Raw genomic sequence first — 11,077 nt, 5'->3', positions numbered from 1 at the left:
CTGTTGGAAAGCGGACTGAACCAGGTTTTCCTCTAAGATTTTGCCTCCATTCAACTTATTTGTATCTTAAAAAACTCCCTAGTCCTTGGCGATGACAAGAATACCCATAACATGATGCAGCCACTACCATGCTTGAAAATATGAAGAGGGGTACTCAGTGATGTGTTGTGTTGGATTTGCCGCAAACATAACGCTTTGTATTCAGGATATACAGTGCCTTGCAAAAGTATTCACCCCCCTTGGCATTTTTCCATTTTGATGCATTACAACCTGTAATTTAAATAGATTTTTATTTGGATTTCTTGTAATGAACATACACAAAATAGTCCAAATTGGTGAAGTGAAATTTAAAAAATAACTTGTTTCAATTTTTTTTAAACTGAAAAGTGGTGGGTGCATATGTATTCACCCCCTTTTCTACGAAGCCCCCAAATAAGATCTGGCGCAACCAATTACCTTCAGAAATCACATAATTAGTTAAATAAAGTCCACCTGTGTGCAATCTAAGTGTCACATGATCTGTCACATGATCTCAGTATATATACACCTGTTCTGAAAGGTCCCAGAGTTTGCAACACCCCTAAGCAAGGGTCACCACCAAGAAAGTGTCACTATGAAGACCAAGGAGCTCTCCAAAAAAGTCAGGAACAAAGTTGTGGAGAAGCACAGATCAGGGTTGGGTTATAAAAAAATATCAAAAACTTTGAACATCCCACGGAGCACCATTAAATCCATTCTTAAAAAATTGAAAGAATCTGGCTCCATAACAAATCTGTCAAGAGAGGGCCGCCCACCAAACTTACAGATCAGGCAAGGAGGGCATTAATCAGAGAGGCAACAGAGAGACCAAAGATAACCCTGAACCCTGCAAAGCTGCACAGCGGAGATTGGAGTATCTGTCCATAGGACCACTTTAAGCCGTATACTCCACAGAGCTGGGCTTTACGGAAGAGTGGCCAGAAAAAAAGCCATTGCTTAAAGACAAAAAAAGAAGCAAACACGTTTGGTGTTCGCCAAAAGGCATATGGGAGTCTCCCCACATGTATGGAAGAAGATACTCTGGTAAGATGAGACTAAATTGTAGCTTTTTGGCCATCACGGAAAACGCGATGTCTGGCACAAACCCAACACCTCCCATCACCCTGAGAATACCATCCCCAGAGTGAAGCATGGTGTTTTTCATCGGCAGGGACTTTGAAACTGGTCAGAATTGAAGGAATGATGGATGGCAAGTACAGGGGAATTCTTGAGGGAAACCTGTTTTAGTTTTCCAGAGATTTGAGACTGGGACAGAGGTTCACCTTCCAGCAGGATAATGACCCTAAGCATACTGCTAATGCAACACTCGAGTGGTTTAAGGGGAAACATTTCAATGTATTGGAATGGCGTAGTCAAAGCCCAGTTCTCAATCCAATTGAGAATCTGCGGTATGACTTAAAGATTGCTGTACACCAGCGGAACCCATCCAACTTGAAGGTTTTCAAAGTTTTGCCTTGAAGAATGGGCAAAAATCCCAGTGGCTAGATGTGCCAAGCTTATAGAGACATACCCCAAGAAACTTGCAGCTGTAATTGTATTGATACACCATCAAAAGTGTAATTAATAACTTCAGCATGCTCAAAGTGAAATTCAATGTCTGCTTTTTTAAAGTCCATAATTAACCTATACAGCTCTGGATCCATTGTCTTACCTACTACTGCAACAACTTGAGTCAATTATTTCCACTTTTATAGAATACCCTTTTTTACTAATGACTCCAAGGTGTGTGACCATTAACATTGGCTGCATGTCCATTGTCTTTTTTCCAAAGTGTGGACTTACACAGTTCTTCTCATCTCAGGGATTTAACAATGATGTAACGTAGCTCAAACCAATGCTTACACCTATCCAATTATTGGATATCCATGAGGAGAGGGATGGACAATTGGTATGCAGCCATTGATTTCAGGTGGCTTCATCAACAGATATGTGTCCCAAATGGCACCCTATTCTGTATACATAGTGCACAAATTTTGACCAGGGCCCATAGGTCTTTTGGGATGCATTCCGCCTGTTGAACCCCACCCTGCCTATTGTAAACCATTTCTCCATTCCATTCTCCCAGCTAAGCAAACGAAGGGGAGAGGCTCTGACTATAATTGATGCACTTACCTTTTTTCCTGTCAATTATTTTATTTTATAAACTTCCTTTATTGTGTATGTGTGTCCCTTTTAATAAAACCTTAATTCAGACAAGAAATCCATATTTTCATTGGTGGAATATTCAACAGACTGAACAGTCTGTTAGATTATTTAGATGTACTGCTGTGTGGTGTTGTTGCCATTCAGGCTCATCAGCCTTGGTATGGAATAACTGATAACTGGCTAAATAAATCAGCCTAAGGAAATCATTGGGGAAAGAAGTCATACTTCCAGTCCACAATATTTATTTGACTTACATTAATACAGAGATACAGACTGTATAAAAGCATACATTCAAGACCCTATAGTCAGACGTCTTGGTAAGTAATGGAAATTCACGTGTCTGGGTGTGTGGGGAGTGGGGGTCAGTGTTTGGGGAGAAAGAACCAGTGAAGGCAGCAATAGGCAGGTAGCAGGTAGAGCGTGGCAAGGTGGGATTGGGCTAGGCACGTCCAGGTGTCAGGCCAGGGAGTACTCAGTCTCGATCCAAGAGCCTCAGGTCCTCCGGAAAGGGAGACAGAGACAAGATGAGGGTTTCACTGGGGGTAGAGAAGAGAATAATCAATAGTGTTGTTGTGGACACTGGATAATCTGACTAACACACACACACACACACACACACACACACACACACACACACACACACACACACACACACACACACACACACACACCTGTTTGACCGGCCAGTGATACCGTAGGCCTACATGTGTTACTTTTCTGAGTCAATTCAGACAGCATTTAATATCCTGCATTTGTGTTAAACATGACAGACAACATTGTAATTAAAGAGATGTGCAGATTGATCATCAGCCTCTGGTGTCTGTGGATCCTTTACCCTTAATGTATTTTTAATGTCAGCCAGGCCCATATTTTAATATAATCACATGGTTTACACAGACCCACCACGGACCTTTGACAAATACATTGTGTGAAAAGATGTCTGTCCTATGGTCTGTTTTGTCAACAAACTCAATGTTTTCCAAACACTGGTGGTAACCATATGATCCTATTTATTCAGCTAGCCTAGTAAACGATGCCCCCCTTTGGTCAGATTCTGGTATGCTCTCTTGCAAATTGTCTGACTCGTTTCCTTGTTTACTATACCATTATATATTTTCTTATTATGTCAAAGATGAAATTAACTGCAATACACTGATCTGAAATATATCAGCACAACTAGGCTGCACAGAACCATGGTGGACCCATTGTAAAATTAGAGCCTTTTTATTGTATTAAAACGTGTCTCAGTCCAACGTGCCTAGCTCTGCCCACTGGGGCGTGGCTTACAGCACGCTCTATGAAACAAGCGCTCATATCACCTTATTCAAACAGATCGAGTTCTCGCCACACCGACAGAGACATCTATTGCTGTAATCTTGAAGGGCTCTGGCTAGTATTACTTGGCGAGCTAGAAGGATGAAGTAAGAAGCTAACAGTAAACGGAGCCTACCTCAGCAGGAGCAAAAAATACGCTATTAAGTTCTCATAACTTTGCTTTACAGAGAGACAGTAAGGTAAGCTACTGAGACAGACAGTGATGTGGATGGTGAGGCTAAAGCTTCAAACACACCGACAATGTCATTGCATTTTGGTACACCAGAATTACATTCATTTCCAATGAAACGCAGCATTGCTTTGCAGAGGCAGGTGCATTACGTTCAGTGTGGTGCATATGTTGGATATATTGAAAGTATTCTTCAAACTTCTGCTACCATTTCTGTCAGCCGTCTACGCATACAGTTTGAGCATACATTTCATAAATCCAACGTCTGCACCACAACCAACACATTACAACCGCCTGTAATTTTGGTGTATCAAAATGCAATGACACTGTGGATGTAATCGAAGCATGAGGCAGGCTGCAATGCATGCAGGACGAAGCAGAGGAGACAGACAGAGAGAAGAAGCAAGCAGAGCGAGAGGTAGTACAGTACAGTGGTTCCCAAACTTGGGGTTGAGGCCCCATGTGCGGTCCCCTGAGAAAATCAAACAAGTTAGGAACTTTAAAGAAATAAATGATATTTCAATATGAAGATCTCCACATGGCCTATCTTATCTATATGCTTACATTAAAACAATACAGTTCCAGAAATATCATATGTTTTCATTTAGCTCCTGATGCTACATGTCTGTGTGAATCATGTCTCATATTTCCCCCTTTCAGGGGTATAACAGTACAATTGAATAGCTAAAAGGGTTTGTAGATTCACTGAGGTACGTATTTGCTTGTTTTTGATGTTCTCCAAATAGCATTTTAAAGTGTTTTAATTGTTTAGAAATGCACTAAATGAGCCCAAAACACCTTGTGGACCTCACTAAAACCCAAACTGAACTGAATCCATTTGTCTCCATTTGTCTCCACTGGAATCTCAGATGCATGACTTACGTCATCAATTTGGGCACCAGGCGTGTCTGTATAGCCTCTCCCAGTTTAGAAAGGAGGACCCTGTGTAATTAAGTTGCTGGCTTGCGGTGCAAACTCTCCCCATTGAGCAGTAAACTGTATCACCGTGACATCTATTCTGATTAAACAGGCTGTAATACACAATAATTGCCTGCAAAATTGTGTAAATGTTTCTTACGAGCCTGAATGTTGAATACAATTACATTTAAACTCTATTCGTTGTTTGTGGGGTTATCCTTCAGCTGCTTGAAATTTTTGACAAAATATCTAGAGGAAAACTATTGTTTACCCAACTTTTTAGAGCCTGTAGGTAGGCTTTATGGTTGTTTGGCACCTAGATAAAATTCGTTTTTACATTGGATATTTGGTTCTCTCTCGTCAATAGCTATTGAACAATGAAAATGGAAGATTCTGAATCAACACCTTTTTTTGTTAAAATTTTCGATTTTTTTAATATTGAAATACTAAAAGAAATTATACAGAATTTACACAACAGTGTGTGATTGTTCTAATTTATATACTTAATTATCTTTAACCTTCTCTGAAGGGCCCGTGGGTTTGATGATAAAGAGTCTAAATGAAGTTCCTTTCTTCAGTTTAATCCATCCAAGTAGCAGCAGAACAACTTTAATGGCACAACAGGTTACATCTCCATCACTCTCATTCTCTGTCACTCATCTCCTATGTGAATCTCTCCTCACATGCAGGAGAGTCTGGGAAGGGTAATGCCAAATTATTGTTCTATTATAATATTTATATCTATGGCAATGCCAGAATAAAAGTCTCAGATTACAAACCATGTATTTCTTATTACAAAACCATGCCTACACCATAAAACTGATGACTATTTGACCTCTGCGCAACTCAGAAAAAGGAACTAACAGTTTGAAGTGGACACCTCAAACTTCACATGCACTGTTCGTTATTGTCATTTCTTAGTTTGCCCACTTTGCCAATGAAGAAATCGGTAAAATAATTGGCAACATTAAATGGTTTTGTGATGAATAATACATCTGATTCGATGAAAGATGGAGTTCAATTTGTTTTTCTGCCCATAATTTCATTTTTCCATCATTCTTTTTATCATTGATCTTGGTTTCATAATTCAGTTTCTTCTTCTTTTTGTTGAGTTTAATCACATAATTTTTCAATTTGCAGTCAGTCAGCCAGTCAGATGTGCAGCCAGACCCATTAGCCACTCCTTTTGCCCCATCTCTTTCAACCATGCATTTGTTCAATTCTTTATCAATCCATGAATGATTAACAGTTCGAATAGCCAGCTTCTTAACAGGTGCATGTTTTATCAATAATTAGAAGAAGCAATTTCATATATTAATCAAGTGCAGCGTCTGGATGCTCCTTATTAATCACATCAGACCAACAAATGTTTTTAACATCATCCACATGAGACACATAGCTAAATCTGTTGTATAATCTCTAAAAGAGATGAGATGATGCCGGCGACCCTCGTATTTAGACCCTTGTATTTAGACCCTCGTATTTAGACCCCCGTATGCTTCATTCCGCAATGAGCCATTGTTTACAGCTTCTGTAGCCTGGCGTCCTTAATCAACCAAATCTAAACTATTTCACCAAATAAAGTTGCTAGTCAACAGAGGCATATCCAATTTCCCTTGAAAGAATACTTACAATTTGACGTGTTGATTGTGTCCTTCGCTGCCAAATACGCGCTTAAAACACATTTTTATCCAGGGTCTCCCATTTTCAGGCTGTAGAAGTTGAGTTTACATTGTAGCTTACTCTTGTGTGACTGTGTGGTCTAGAATTGACTACAATGGCAGCCCACAGGCGGAAAACAAAACCCAGCCCTTTCCCACCAACTCCATCTATTGTGCTCATAATTCCTGCTGTGAAAATAGCTCAAATACGCCAACGCTAAGATTTACCATTGCATTTGTTCAAATAGAGCCCATAGTGTAAAATCAGGTGAGCTGGCACTACTCTTTTTGCAGTTTTGTGGTGGAAAACTGAGCAGGTCGAGCATAACGCGTCAAACCTGTTACCTATAGATAGGCTGTAAATGCTTTTTGTGAAGCCCGTATTCAATTGCCTTCCCCGGGAGGAGGACAGGTGGTGGGCCTACATCCAAGCTGAAATATCTACCAGGCACCCAGAGATGTGTGTCCTAACCTGTGTGTCAGAAGGGGGGAAGGATAACAGTAGTTGAATGTCATCCGAATAGCAATGATAGGAGAGACGATGTGAGGATATGACAGAGCCAAATTGCTTGGTGTATAGAAAGAAGAGGATAGGGCCTAAATCTGAGCCCCTTGGGACACCAGTTGTAAGAGTACGAGGTGCAGACAGAGATCATCTCCACTTCACCTGGTGCGACCGGCCTGTCAGGTAGAAGATAATCCAAGAGTGTGCCGACCCTGAAACGCCCAGCCCTGAGAGGGTGGAGAAGAGGATCTGGTGGTTCACGGTGTCAAAGGCAGCGATAGATCTTGGAGGATGAGAACAGAGGAGAGAGAGACAGCTTTGGCAGTGTGGAGAGCCTCTGTGACACAGAGAAGAGCAGTCTCGGTTGAGTGACCCGTTTTGAAGCCTGACTGGTTTGTTCTGAGAGAGATAATGAGAGAGTTGATCACAGACAGCACACTCAAGTGTTTTGGAAGGAAACAGAATTAGGGATGCAGGTCTGTAGTTTTTGGCGTCAGATGAGTTGGTTTCTTGAGGAGGGGATTGACTTGGGCCATTTTGAAGTCAATGCGGACGCAGCTAGTGGTCAGGGATGAGTTGATGAGACAAGTGAGGAATGGGAGAAGTTCTCTGGAGATGGGAGAAATATAATCTTGTTAGAGAGGGGAGAAAGAGGTCAAGGCGTAGGGTAGTTCTGTGTGAGTGGGATCAGTGTACTAAATAGGCTGAGTGAATGAGGAGTGGATGTTGTCAACCTTCTTTTCAAAGTGGTTGATAGTCGTCCGCAGAGAGGGAGGAGGGAGGGAGAGGGGCTGGAGGATTAAGGAGGGAGGAGAGGGTTTGAGGAGGAAGCTTGAAATGTAGAGTGATGGAAAGTGGCTTTAGTAGCAGATACAGAGGAAGAGAAGGTAGAGAGGAGGGAGTGAAAGGATAATAGGTCCTCCAGAAGTTTAGTTTTACTGAATTTTTGCTTAGCTGCCCGCAGCCCTGTTCTGTAAGCTCGTAATGAGTCACTCAACCACGGCGCAGGAGGGGAGGTCTGAGTACGCAGGGAGGAAAGGGGACAGTGGAAGTCATAGGATGCAGACAGGGAGGAGAGTAGGGTCGAATAGGCAGAATCAGGAGACAGGAGGCAGAAGGATTTAGAAAAAGGGTGAGATTATAGGAGAGAATAGTGGGAGAGAGAAAGAGCGAAGATTGCAATGGTGCATGACCACCTGAGTTTGGGCTGAGTGGTTAGGGTTGGAAAGGGAGACAGAAAAGGAAACAAAGTAGTGATCAGAGAACTGGATGGTGGTTACAGTGAGATTAGTAGGTGAACAACCTCTAGTAAAGATGAGGCCAAGCGTATTACTTGCCTTGTGAGTTGGAGGGGATTGCGAAAAGTGAGGTGAAATGAGGCAAGGAGGGGAACGAGAGAGCTGGAAAGAAATTAATTGAAGGCAGACAACTGTCTACACACACCATTGTTACTTGTTTATAGTTTACTTTAGTTAATAAATATATTTTTGTTATTCCTTGATCTCCACGTTGTCTCTTTTGTTACAGGCTATGAGCCGGTTCGTGACAAGTGGGGGCTCATCAGGGATCTGAACCCGGGACCTCTCGCAAACAACAATGGCGACGTGACGACCCTCCCACTCCGTCTGCTGAATTCTTTCTCTTTGCTCTTGTTTTCCTTAATAGAATATCTGTGGGCGGAGCCGGGAGGGTCGTCAACGAAATGGTACACAGTTGGGCTCGGGTGTGTCCTGGGGATAATACAGCTTTCCCCCATTCATTGAGTAGACTCTCTCCACGCAGACACATTGTTGGATTTTGGTTGTGGCATTTTTGTGGCTGTTTGTTTGTTTGCTTTGGCACCTCTCAACACCCCTCATTATTACGTCTTTGCACGCATCCACTCACTAACTACTGACTACATACACCATTGTCACTTGTTTATAGTTTAATTTAGTTAAAGGAATAACAAAACTGTATTTATTATCTCCACGTTGTCTCCCTTTTTGTTACGGGCTACAGGATGGTTCGTGACAGGAGGTTGAAGTCACCAAGTATGAAGAGTGGCGAGCCATCGTCAGGAAATTAACTTATCGAGGTGTCAAGCATATTGACATCAGTCTCCAAGGGCAACTGATGGGCAATAGATGACAACAATGTTAAGCTTGAGTGGACAAGTGACAGTGACAGCATGGAATTCAAATGAAGAGATGGACAGGTGAGAGAGAGAAAATAGAACATCTCCAGTTACCAGTAATTAGTAGCCCTGTGCCACCACATGCTATTAGACTATGAGAAAAAACTCAGTCAGATTAAGAGAGAGCAGCAGGAGTTGCAGTGTTCTCTGGGGTGATCCATGTCAAAGTCAGGGTCAAAAGATCAAGGGACTGAAGTGCAGCATAGGCTAAGATGAACTTGGCGTTCTTGACCACATAACGGCAGTTCCAAACTCTGCCAGAGACCCGGAATTCCACATGAGTTGTGCATGCAGGGTGCAGTAAATTAGAAGGGTTGTTGCCAAGGGGTGGGGAACGTCTATAAAGCCTACACAACATATACAGTGCCTTCAGAAAGTATTCACACCTGTTGACGTTTTACACATTTTTGTTGTGTTACAAAGTGGGATTAAATGCATTTAATTTGATTTTTTTTGTCAACAATCTACACAAAATACTTGACTGTCAAATTGGGAGAAAAATTTGAACATTTGTAAAAGCAAAAATACCAGAACCACACGGGGGGACCTAGTGAATGACCTGCAGAGAGCTGGGACCAAAGTAACAAAGCCTACCATCAGTAACACACTACGCCACCAGGGACTCAAATCCTGCAGTGCCAGACGTGTCCCCCTGCTTAAGCCAGTACATGTCCAGGCCCATCTGAAGTTTGCTAGAGAGCATTTGGATGATCCAGAAGAAGATTGGGAGAATGTCATATGGTCAGATGAAACCAAAATATAACTTTTTGGTAAAAACTCAACTCGTCATGTTTGGAGGACAAAGAATGCTGAGTTGCATCCAAAGAACACCATACCTACTGTGAAGCATGGGGGTGGAAACATCATGCTTTGGGGCTGTTTTTCTGCAAAGGGACCAGGACGACTGATCCGTCTAAAGGAAAGAATGAATGGGGCCATGTATCGTGAGATTTTGAGTGAAAACCTCCTTCCATCAGCAAGGGCATTGAAGATGAAACGTGGCTGGGTCTTTCAGCATGACAATGATCCCAAACGCACCGCCCGGGCAACGAAGGAGTGGCTTCGTAAGAAGCATTTCAAGGTCCTGGAGTGGCCTAGCCAGTCTCCAGATCTCAACCCCATAGAAAATCTTTGGAGGGAGTTGAAAGTCCGTGTTGCCCAGCAACAGCCCCAAAACATCACTGCTATAGAGGAGATCTGCATGGAGGAATGGGCCAAAATACCAGCAACAGTGTGTGAAAACCTTGTGAAGACTTACAGAAAACGTTTGACCTCTGTCATTGCCAACAAAGGGTATATAACAAAGTATTGAGATAAACTTTTGTTATTGACCAAATACTTAATTTTCCACCATAATTTGCAAATAAATTCATTAAAAATCCTTCAATGTGATTTTCTGGATTTTTTTTCTCATTTTGTCTGTCATAGTTGAAGTGTACCTATGATGAAAATTACAGGCCTCTCATCTTTTTAAGTGGGAGAACTTGCACAACAACCTCTCCCTCAACGTGATCAAGACAAAGGAGATGATTGTGGACTACAGGAAAATGAGGACCGAGCACGCCACCATTCTCATCGACGGGGCTGTAGTGAAGCAGGTTGAGAGCTTCAAGTTCCTTGGCGTCCACATCACCAACAATTTAACATGGTCCAAGCACACCAAGACAGTTGTGAAGAGGGCACGACAAAACCTATTCCCCCTCAGGAAACTGAAAAGATGTGGCATGGGTCCTCAGATCTTCAAAAGGTTTTACAGCTGCACAATCAAGAGCATCCTGACGGTTTGCATCACTGCCTGGTATGGCAACTGCTCAGCCTCCGACCGCAAGGCACTACAGAGGATAGTGCGTAAGGCCCAGTACATCACCGGGGTCAAGCTTCCTGCCTATCCAGGACCTCTATACCAGTCGGTGTCAGAGGAAGGCCCTAAAAATGGTCTAAAAAACTGTTCTCTCTGCCACCGCACGGCAAGCAGTCCTGGAGCGCCACGTCTAGGTCCAAGAGGCTCCTAAATAGTTTCTACCCCAAGCCATAAGACTCCTGAACAGCTGATCAAATGGCTACCCAGACTATTTGCATTCCCCCCCCACCGGGACACTGCTGCTACTCTCTGTTATTGTCCATGCATA

At 42.5% G+C, this 11,077-nt stretch overlaps 1 long non-coding RNA gene across 1 annotated transcript; it reads left to right on the top strand.

Annotated features, from left to right (window-relative positions):
• Positions 1–3,510: 3,510 nt before the first annotated feature.
• LOC149979080 (uncharacterized) lies at positions 3,511–10,334 on the top strand. Its single transcript, XR_016484893.1, has 3 exons — positions 3,511–3,698; positions 8,300–8,477; positions 8,774–10,334. It is a non-coding gene; the product is annotated as an uncharacterized LOC149979080 (long non-coding RNA).
• The last annotated feature ends 743 nt before the right edge of the window (positions 10,335–11,077 follow it).

This window comes from Oncorhynchus mykiss, chromosome 12 (assembly GCF_057628025.1).
Source record: "Oncorhynchus mykiss isolate SJ-2025 chromosome 12, ASM5762802v1, whole genome shotgun sequence".
Taxonomy (NCBI): domain Eukaryota; kingdom Metazoa; phylum Chordata; class Actinopteri; order Salmoniformes; family Salmonidae; genus Oncorhynchus; species Oncorhynchus mykiss.
The sequence above is the reverse complement of the archived record's forward strand: the minus strand, read 5'-3'. Positions and strand labels throughout refer to the sequence as shown.